Consider the following 12,130-nt stretch of genomic DNA (forward strand, 5'->3'; position numbering starts at 1 on the left):
TCAAAGTCACCTAGCACTACATCACAAATAATAAAGTACAAAACCAACTAAAATAATATTATTTCACTTACCAATGAACATAAAATTCTACTAGCCATAGTTTGTCACTCTGAATAACTAGAGTGTTAAAATTTATTGAAGTTAATTTTATCACATTAGTTGATGAGTAGAATGCTTTCACTGTCAAAATGTACGTGAATGCTAAAATACCTGAAAATTAAAAAAATAAAGTTTTTCATTAATTACAACCTGTATATACATCTTCAGTCATGTAGCAAAACTACATTTCCAATATTGAGCCAGATAAATATGAAGCCTGCATTCCAATCAACCTGAAGAGTGCACAGGATTGTTTGAGAAATGTATAGTCAATGATGAAAGTATAATTTTCAGCAAGGACATTATGACTGATTGCAAGGGCATTGACTATCAGCAGGAAGTAGGATGGTAACAATAACGAATTTTAGAACTAATTGAGTCACCCCCCCAATACATGTTAACTAAATACCTTCTGATTTTCTCCTTCTTTAACCTCTTTAAGATGCTATAGTTTAAGTTGTTAAGTGTCATTCAGGTTTCTTATCAAAATAAGAAAGCTACCAATAATGCTCTCACCATTATTACTAAACATTTCCAAAAATTATGATAAAGCATGCACTCTTAAAAAAAGTCAGGCTTAAGTGATACTCCATCATCTTTAAGTTTTTATCCAAGTGAAAATCTTGGCATAGCTGGCCTACGTTACAAATAAGCAAATAATAAACTAGTGACATTGTTCATGGATTTGCTTCATGTCTGCATTTGGGTACTGCATTATTCCCACACTCATTGCTGCACTTTATGTTTACTTTTTCTGTACACCATTTCTTGACTCTTCACCCCTTGAATTTTGGTTGGTTTAAATATATTTTGAGGTTCTCTTCAACCCTTCAAAATACGTGACCATTACAAAAATCTGCTTGAATTACAGTATTTCCATCTTATTTAAATCTTACACACATCAGATTTTCAAGTTCTACCACTAGAGTGCTCCCTTTACCCATTTGAACCTGAGGGTTCACCATAAATAATAAACAAATATAGGCAAATTGGGTCCAGTTTCTTCCACCTGCTCACTTTTTAAGTTTGTAAGGAAAATACAAGTATTAATTGCAGATTCAAGCACTTCAGAAATGCTTTACTGTTATTTTCTTTCAATTTTTATAAATAACTTGCAAACTTAAAATCAATCATGGTGAGATTTAACCCCTCACATTACAGATTACTAAGCAATAACAAACACTATATTCCTGAGTCATCTTCTCTAGCATTCCTTTTGGGGTTGAGCATGATGTGCTTCCACCAGTCTGTAGATGTGAGGGCTCTGCTGCAGGTGATGCAGGGTGTGCTTTCAGAGAGGACAGGTGGGGAGTATATGAAGTGAGATACTCCTTCCACTCTTTTCAATGGGTTCCACAAGCTCCCAGAATGACTCAAGGTTGTCAGTCATCCAAGATGCTCCTTCTCCATTTAGAGTGGTTCCAGAGTAGAGATTTCCAGGAGTTAGCAGGGATATGAAAATAACTTTCAATTTCTTCATCAGGGACCGGGAATTAAAGGGAATCTGGTTGAGACAGTCCTTTCAGTCCAGTTTGTCCATGCAATCATATTGCCTATCTATGCTAATCCCATATACCTGAATTACACTCATATCCCTTTACACCTTTCCTAATTACTGTTCAAATTCCTCTTACATGTTGTAATTGTATCTCCCTCTAGCGGATCGATCCAGATAACTATCACCCTCTTTGTGAAAACTTACTCCCAGATCTCCTTTACATTTCATCCCTTACACCTTAAATCTGTTGTGTAATCCAACAGAACCAATTGAGTGCAATTAGGATCTCAGTGCTGGGAATGTTCATTGGGGGAGAGAAAGCTGACATTAATTCATGTGTCCAGTCAGTGAATCTGGAGAATTTTGCTGAGATCTTACTGTTAATGACTCTCTAATACTTTGAAGTACCTGCTCAAGTAGTCTGCTTTTCAAATGCACACAGGACAGAAATCAGCAATACCCCATAGACCATGAGCTTTGTGCCAGAGTTGATGTTTTGATTTTCAAATGCTCTTTTCCTCATATGTGCAAGGGACAATGTACTGAAGGTAAAAATGAATTTCATCATCAAGATCAATTTTCACTGAAAGGTAGCTGTTGCGGTACATGGTTTATGTTTTCCAGTGTCTTGTCATGGAACTTCTGTGTCAGATCACTATGTTTTACAGATAGACCAGGCTGTAAAGGATCTTTGATTTGTAAGCACCAAGTGCCAAGACCATCTTCTCCTCTGCTTCAATGAATGAGCTGATGATGCCTTGTAGCTTGGCTTTCAAACATTCAGGTGTGCATTATCTACTTAAGGCATCTTGAATATTGATATAGAGGTTACTGTGAATCTGGAGTGGAGGGGACGATGGGAAGAGCCATTAATCCAGAGAATTAGCTCCACTCTGCTGCAAAACATGTTCAAAGCATTGTGACAAGAAGTATTGAAAAAAGTACAGAAACAATGATATATCCTTGATTGATCCCAGTGTACACTGAGATGGGATCTGATGCGGACCAATTGGTTAGAATCATGGCTAACCAATTGAGAATTGAAGAAATGGAGTTGGTAAAATGACTTTATTAATCATGATCACTCATGTAAGGTCACTGAATGACCAGTAACACCCAATCCAAGACTTTGCAAGTTGCAGTTCTAGAACAGACCTTCACTGATATATTTCTGCTTCCTGTACAGACATTACCATCTCCTCCAACACCACCAGTGTTGGGTGCAAAGGTTGGAAGATCATATTCTCCAAATGTGACAACATTTACCACTTCCTAGAAGACTATCAGTCCCTGTAGCTTCAAGCACCCACTCTTTAAAAGGTGTAGATATATTTCATGTTGAAAAGTAATCACTTTTGGGCATTATGATGCAGCCAACCACCAATGACAAGGTTAGCACCAACTGCAGGTAGAAGCCATGTTAATGAGAAAGCAGATTGAGTGCTGCTGGCATTCCAATCATGGCACAGTTTAATTGTAAATCCAATGCTTTTTTTGTGTTTGTGGTTGTTGGGGGTGTTGGGGGGGGGAAACTTTTGATTGAAATGCACCCTTTTCTAGGTGCCTTGAAATGTTATCTTCATGAGTTAGTAGGCAACACCTGGTGGTTCCAGTTGCCTGGAAAAGAGATAAGGCATTTTACAGAATCAAAGAAAGTTTCCACTAAAGATCGAGGCATTGGGTTATCTCAGTTGTAAAACAGTTATCCTACATTCTTCCAGTTATAGCTTGGCAGCAGGTCCTTCTGCCTAATTCATCCATGCCATTAAGGTGCATTGTTTCAGTAGTCCCATTTGCCTGCATTTGGTCCATAAGTCTCTAAACCTTTCTTATTTGTCAACCTTTTCAAATGTTTTTTAAATGTTGTAATTGTACCTGCCTCTACCACTCGTTTTGGTAGCTGGTTCCATAAACCTACCATCCCCTGTATGAAAAACTTCCCCCTTCCTTCTCCTCTCACCTTACACCTGAGAATAAGACTGATCATCTACCTTACCTATGTCTTTCATAATTTTATAAACCTCTATAAGGTCACTCCTCCAACTCCTTTGCTGGTGGGGAGTTAAATCCCAGTCTATGCATTCTCTCCTTAGAACTCAAGCACTTCAGTCCTGTTGCCCTGTAGCTTTGTAGGTCACCATCTTTTAAAATATGGTGAAGTTTCTAAAGTATATTCTTAAGCCTTTGAGACAATAATTTCCTGGCACCTACTACAGTTTGATTAATAATGTCCCCTCTAAGTAATTGTTTTAAAATATGCATCCAGGCTTTTGGTCCCTCAGCTAAGAGAAACACATCTTTCCTATTTACTAGCTAGGCCCTTTGGAATTTTATACTAATTAAGTCTCCCTTCAGCTTCTGAAGAAAACATTCCCAAACTAAATTAAAATTTTACAATGCTGGCAACATTATCTGGAATTTCCTTTGCAGCTTCTCCACTGCTTCTCTCTATTCCAATGCAGTGATCAGAACTGTACACAATATTCAAGCTGTCAGAATAAGTATCAATAGCATTTCTAGCCTAACATAGTCAATGCATCAATTATAACAAGTATCTAAATGAGTTTAACCTCTTATCTGCCTGTCACTGTTTTAAAAAAAAAGGAAAAATGAAGCAGTTAGAGTGCACTTAGGAATTACCAAAGTAGAGTTTAGTTTAAATAGAGTCAATGTGGATTTATGAATCGGAAAACAGGTTTCATAAGTTGGGCGGCATTTATTTCAGGTTGCAATCAGAAGAAGACGAGTACAAATTATTTGATGCAGGGCATTGTACTCAGTTGTTTTTGATAAGGTGTCATGCAAAACATTACATAAAATTGGAACACAATGTACAAAGGATAATGTGTCAGCATGAAGATTGTTTAAAGAACAGACAAGAAGTTTATGTCTTTTTCAGATTGGGAAGCTTGAACTAGTGGGATTGGCACTGAAATATGAAATAACAGCAGAAGAGCTGGAAACATTCAGTAGAACATACAGCACGTGGGAAGAGAAACAGAGAATGATCAGTCCAGAAACTTTCATCAGAACTCTCTTCATCCCCAAAATTCATCATCCAGAAGAACTGCAGAAGCACAATTGTTGGGTACATTCAAGTCAGAGACTGACACGATTTTTAAATATCATGTGATTCAAGGCATATGGAGCTAGTCAATGAAAGTGGAGTTGAGACTTAAGACTGAGCAGTAAATCAGGGAGTTTAAGAGGGAACAGTCCCTTAGTAACGCTACTGGGGAGAAGGCGAGCTTGGTATTGGAAATCGCTCCTCCACTCAACAAATGTAAGATTGGCGAAACCCCAATAAGATCTGGCTCCAAATGACCAAAATAGAGTAGAGCCGGGCTCTGGGTATGTTACCAGGACAGGGGGCAACCCAGGCTCCATCATCTGGATTAAGCACAGCCCAGGGTTCTGGAGGAGAAACGCCCATCCCCGAGCGGCCCTCCATTATCAACACCTTGTCCCGCACCGTTAACCCGATGCGGGCAGCACTGGGGCCGAATCCCGGGAACCACTCACCCACGGCTCCGGCGCTCATGCCTGCCACCACCGACCGCGGCCGCCGCAGGGCCCGTTCAACTGCCTGATCAGCACAAACGATTCCCGTTATCGGAAAACGGTCGGCAGGCCTCACGTGCCCGGCCCAGCGACCCGCGCGAATGGCGTATGGGCTGCGGAGTGAGGTATCCAAACATCGGTTAGAATCAATACCTGTACCCGGCTGGAAGCCCAAGAAGAATTTGTCGTATATGTCTGGAAAGTACGATGTCCTTTTTCTCTTGGTTCTCATCGCCAATGTCAGACTGTCAGCTCCACGTACTTCCTAGAATTGTGCATATTTCCATGAAATCACCTCGTCTAAACCCAAGATAGGATAGACCAGCCTCTCTAAGTACTCCTCATAGGACAGATCGTAGCCCCTGTGATTAATCTAGTATAAGTAAGCTATAGGTCTTTTCTTTGGCATTGATATCAGACCTTTACACAATCACAGATATCTCACCAAGACTGGATACACCTGGACTGCCTATTCCTATACACTTGAATCCAATCCTCTTACAATAAAGACTCACACTCTGTTGGCTTTCCTGATTATTTGCACATTCACTTCCAATGATTTTTGTATGAACACATCCAGATCTCTCCATACCTTTCACCATTTAATTTTTTTTACCTCCTACTTCATTTTTTCCCTTAATATATGCTAATCATCCAGCCCATATACCTCAGCTTTCTGTATCCTGCTCACAGCACACACCACCATCCAGTGATGTACCACTTGCAAATTGGATCTGTTACACTAAATTCCCCTCATCTGAATCATCAATATAGATTGTGAACAGCTGGGAATCAGCCCTGACCCTGTTGCTCATAGCCTTCCAAACCAAAACTAACCATTTTATTTCTACCCTCAACTTTCTGTTTTCTGTTCTCAATCCACACTGGCGTAATATCCTTAATTCTCTGCTTTTGTTAACCCTTTGTATGGTCCTCACCCTGCTAGTTAAATCCTCAAATAAATACCAGTAGATATGAATACCAGAAGGGTGCCAGGGTCTGTGATATCTCAGATCGCGTCCTCAGCATTCTTAAGTGGGAGGGTGAACAGCGAGAAGTTGTGGTCCATATAAGACAAGTGACGAGGTTCTGTATAGGGAGTTCAGGGAGTTAGTTGCTAAGTTAAAGAGCAGGACCTCCAGGGTCGTGATCTCAGGATTGCTTCCATGCCTCATGCTAGACAGGCCAGAACCAGGAAGATAATGCAGATTAATGTGTGGCTAAGGGGTTAGTGTAGGAGGGAGGGCATAAGGTTTTGGGATCATTGGGCTCTCTTCAAGGGAAAGTGGGACTTGTACAGATGGGACAGCTTGCACCTTAACAGGAAGGGAGAGTTAAATCCCATATAACCATATAACAATCACAGCACGGAAACAGGCCATTCCAGCCCTCCTAGTCCGTGCCGAACTCTTAATCTCACCTAGTCCCACCTACCCGCACTCAGCCCATAACCCTCCACTCCTTTCCTGTCCATATACCTATCCAATTTTACCTTAAATGACACAACTGAACTGGCCTCTACTACTTCTACAGGAAGCTCATTCCACACAGCTATCACTCTCTGAGTAAAGAAATACCCCCTCGTGTTTCCCTTAAACTTTTGCCCCCTAACTCTCAAATCATGTCCTCTCGTTTGAATCTCCCCTACTCTCAATGGAACCAGCCTATTCACGTCAACTCTATCTATCCCTCTCAACATTTTAAATACCTCGATCAAATCCCCCCTCAACCTTCTACGCTCCAATGAATAGAGACCTAACTTGTTCAACCTTTCTCTGTAACTTAAGTGCTGAAACCCAGGTAACATCCTAGTAAATCGTCTCTGCACTCTCTCTAATTTATTGATATCTTTCCTATAATTCGGTGACCAGAACTGTACACAATATTCCAAATTTGGCCTTACCAATGCCTTGTACAATTTTAACATTACATCCCAACTTCTGTACTCAATGCTCTGATTTATAAAGGCCAGCGTTCCAAAAGCCTTCTTCACCACCCTATCTACATGAGACTCCACCTTCAGGGAACTATGCACTGTTATTCCTAGATCTCTCTGTTCCACTGCATTCCTCAATGCCCTACCATTTACCCTGTATGTTCTATTTGGATTATTCCTGCCAAAATGTAGAACCTCACACTTCTCAGCATTAAACTGATTAAATCCCAGTGGAAGGTTTGTTAATGCTGCATGGTAAGATTTAAACTAGAGTTGCAGGGGGATGGAAACCAGAGTGCCAGAACAGTTAGTGGAGCAGTTGTAGAGGCAGATGTTGGTAAGACTTAAGACAAAGTTATGAATCAAAAAGGTGAGCACAGTGTGACTGGTGTCATGAGCTGCATATATTTCTATTCAAGAATTATCATAGGAAAGGCAGATAGTAGTGCCGTAGATGAGGTAACTGGTTTACAAATAGAGGCAATGTGTAGTAAGGAGAGGCTGTTGATAGGGGAAAAATGCAATCACCAGGGTGAGTTGCAATGTAAAAGGCGGATAAAATCAAAAAGGGGAATACAGGACTGAATGTGTGCAGCATACAGAATAAGGTAGATGAACTTGGAGCACAGTGCAGATTGGCAAATGTGATGGAGGCATCACTGAATCATGGCAGAAAGAAGGGTACACATTGAATCAAAAGGATAGGCAGAAAGGCAAAGTGGGTGGCATTGCTCTATTGGTAAAAAAAAAATGAAATCTAATCATTAGAAAGAGGTGACATAGGGTCAGGTGTTGAAACATTGTGGATGAAACTAAGGAATTGCAAGGGTAAAACAATAGGAGTTGTATACAGGCCCCCAAACAGTAGTAGGGATGTGGCCTACAAATTACAATGGGTGATAGAAAAAGCTGCCAAAAGGGCAATGTTTTGCAAAGGTCATGGGGAACTTCAAGATGCAGGTAGATTTAAAAAATCAGGTTGGTGCTGGATTCCAGGAGGGGGAATTTCTAGAGTGCCTATGAGATAGGATAGCCTGTGTTCAAGCCCACTAGAGAATCAGCTATTCTGGATTGGGTGTGGTGCAATGAACCAGAATTTATTAGAGAATTTAAGATAAAAGAACTCTTGGGGACAAGTGATCATAATATCAAATTTACCTTGAAATTTGAGAAGGAGAAGCTAACATCAGATGTATCAGTATTGCAGTGGAGTTAAGGGAATTACAGAGGTACGAGAGAGGATTTGGCCAGAATTGATTGGAAAAGAACACTGTTAGGATGACAGCAGAGCAGCAATGGCAAGAATTTCTGGAAGCAATTTGGAAGGCACAGGATATATGCAACCAAAGGAAGAAGTATTCTGAAGGAAAGATGACATAACCGTGGCTAACAACAGAAATCAAAGCCAACATAAAAGCCAAAGAGAGGGCATATAATTGAGCAAGAATTTGTGGGAAGTTAGAGGATTGGGCAGCTTTTAAAAACCAACAGAAGGCAACTAAAATAGTCATTAAGAAGGTAAAGGTAGAATATGAAGGTAAGCTAGCCAATAATATTAAAGTGGATACCAAAAGTTTCTTCAGATACATAAAGTGTAAAAGAAAGGTAACAATGGATATCAGACCACTGGAAAACGATGCTGGAGAAGTAGTAATGGGGGACAATAGAATGGTGGACAAACTGAATAAGTATGTTGCCTCAATCTTCATGGTGGAAGACACTATCAATATGGTCAAAGTTCCAGGTGTCAGGGGTCATGAAGTGTGTGAAGTTACTATAACCAGAGAAAAGGTTTTTGGGAAACTGAAAAGTCTGAAGGTAAATAAGTCACCTGGACCAGATGGTGTACACCCTAGAGTTTTGAAAGAGGTGGCTGAAGAGATTATTGAAGTATTATTAATGATATTTCAAAAATCACTAGATTCTGGAATGGTTCCAAAAGACTGGAAAATTGCAAATGTCACTCCATTCTTCAAAAAGGGAGAGAGACGGATGAAAGGAAACTATCTGCCAGTTAGTCTGACCTCAGTGGTTAGGAAGATGTTGGTGTCGATCATTAAGGATGAGGTCTCAAGGTACTTGGGGAATCATGATAAAATAGACTGTAGTGGGCATGGTTTCCTCAAGGAAAAGTCTTGCCTGACAAATCTATTGGAATTCTTTGAAGAAGTAACAAGCAGGTTAGAGTATACAGAATCAGTTGCTGTTGTGTGCTTGGATTTTCAGAAGGCCTTTGATAAGATGCAACATGAGGCTGCTTAACAAGCTGTGACCCCATGGTATTACAGGAAATTTCATTCTAGCATGGATAAAGCAGTGGTTGATTAGCAGGAGACAAAGAGTGGGGATAAAAGGGAGCCTTTTCTGGCTGGCGGCTGGTGACTAGTGACTGGGGGTCTGTGTTAGAACTGACTCCTCTTACGTATATGTCAATGATTTGGATGATGGAATTGATGGCTTTGTTGCAAAGTTTGGAGGCGATATGAGGTAAGTGAAGGGGCAGGTAGTTTTGAGAAAGTAGCGAGGCTACAGAAGGACTTAGACAGATTAGGAGAATGGACGAAGAAATGGCAGAATACTATGTCAGGAAGTATATGGTCATGCACTTAGGTAGAAGAAATGACAGGGTTGGCTATTTTCTAAATAGATAGAAAATACAAAAACGGAGGTGCAAATGAACTTGGGAGTCCTTGTGCAGAATTTCCTAAAGGTTAGTTTGCAGGTTGAGTCTGGGGTGAGGAAGTCAAATGCGATGTTAGCATTCATTTCAAGAGGACTAGAATATAAAAGGAAGGAAGTAATGTTGAGATTTTTTAAAGCACTGGTTGAGGTCTCACATGGAAAATTGTGAGCAGTTTTGGGCCCCTTATCTTAGAAAGGATGTGCTGAAACTGGAGAGACTTCAAAAGAGGTTCACAAAAATGCTTGTCATATGAAGAGGGTCTGATGGCTCTGGGCCTGCATTCACTGCAATTCAGAAGAATGATGGGTGACCTCATTGATTGGTGAAATACCTTAATAGAGTGGATGTGAAGTGGATATTTCCTATGGTGGGACAGTCTAAGACTATTGCGGATATAATAGGGTCTTTTAAGAGACTCCTGGATAAGTACATGGAGCCCATGGAGCCTAGAAAAATAGAGGGCTATGGGTAACCTTAGGTAATTTCTAAGTAAGTACATCTTTGGCACACCATTGTGGGCTGAAAGGCCTGTATTATGCTGTAATTTTTCTATGTCTTATGGTTTCTATGTAAGAGCAGAGGAGACAGCCTCAGAATACAGGGATGTCCTTTTAGAATGGAGATGAGGAATTTCTTTAGCCAGAGAGTGGTGAATCTGTGAAATTCTTTGCCACAGGCAGCTGTGGAGGCCAAGTCTTTATTTATATTTAAGGCATAGGTTGATAGATTCTTGATTGCCCAGGGAAGATGATGGGATTTGGGGAGAAGGCAGGAGACTGGGGTTGAGAGGGAAGTTGGATCAGTCATAGTGAAATGGCGGAGCAAACTTGATGGGCCAAATGTCCTAATTCTGTTCCTATATCTCATGGTCTTATTTGCCCTTTCATAAATCCATATTGATTTTTGCAGTCCTTTTGTTATTTTCCAAGTTCCCTGATAGTGTTTTCTTAAAACAGATTATAGCATTTTCTGCATTAATCCATTTTCATCATTCCTCTCACTTCATCCAATCTCACAGGTTTTGGACCCCAGTTTTAGATGTTATTATGTCCTCTGCCTTCACTCCTATGCCTCAATTTCATTTGACTGGGGAGCAAAATGTCTTGGCAGGCTTGGATGTTATGGGGAAGAGTCATCAAAGAGTCTGTGCAGCCTTATTTACAGGAAAGAGAGCGAGGGGTTCTGCATTCACTGACCTCAGTGAAGGTGGATGAATGTGGGCGTAGCTGACTCTATACATCCTCCTTCCTGGCTTTTGTGGGATGAGGTTACTTATGATATTTGGAACCCAGGGAGTCTACTCACTCTGTACACCCAGAATTTCAGAATACACATTCACATAAAACACATACTGTACAGAAAATGAGAAGGAACATCAACAACCTAAACTTCATTGACAAGCTTGCAAACTCAAAATGGGGAGTGCCACAGCCAAAATCAGGGCCTCTGTTCATCCTATACTATTCGAGCATCTAATATGCTTCTTCAGTCTAGGAGTGCCCTGGTCATATCAAGAATGTAGCCAGTGGATAACCAGACAATTGTGGCCAGTCAAGCAAAGACAAACTGGAGAAGGAAGATCGCCCGTAGGTCTTTAAAGGACAATACTAACTTTCACTCAAGAGCTTCCTCTTTGCAGATAATTTAGTCAACACCACAATTGATCAACTGTGGGGAGATGTGCCAAAGTAACTTAGAAAACTAAGTGTTGGGATCCACATAAGCATCAGAGGAATTGATCTACTTCATCTTGTGGCAGGAAATACTATCTGAATGCCCTTAAACTGCCTCCACAATTACAAAACTATAAACTTGAGAATAGGAACCATAACAAAAGGCAGACCCCATACATTTTCATTTGCCTATTGATCATTTTTAATGAAAACTTTTGTCAATGGTACAATGGTAACCCATGAGTATTAATATATGTATTTGCTGAATGGGCAAGCAGAAGGACTATGTCCCCTTACCCTCTATCTATGGTTCACTGTTATACTTGTCCTTTGATAATGCTCCTGTAAAGTTCCAATGGGCATTTTATTATACTGGAAATAATAGACAAATGAAATTAGTTTACTTAAAATTTCAGTCAATTGATTAACTGGTTATGATCAGTAATTATGCTGAAACCAGGCTTTCCAAAGATGACAATCTATGAGCTCCAAATGGATTGGCAACATGGGCATAAAAATTAAGTAGCATTCTTAATTTCCTAACAAAATAGAATACGGTCAATCAGCCCATTGTCTATGTGAGCTCTTTTGAGTAATCACTTTCCTGCACGCCTTTTCCTATAACCTCTCACGTACCCATTAATTCCCCTCTGATCATTCAACCACACACCTACTGATCA

The sequence above is a fragment of the Hemitrygon akajei genome, chromosome 9 (genome assembly GCF_048418815.1).
Source record: "Hemitrygon akajei chromosome 9, sHemAka1.3, whole genome shotgun sequence".
Taxonomy (NCBI): domain Eukaryota; kingdom Metazoa; phylum Chordata; class Chondrichthyes; order Myliobatiformes; family Dasyatidae; genus Hemitrygon; species Hemitrygon akajei.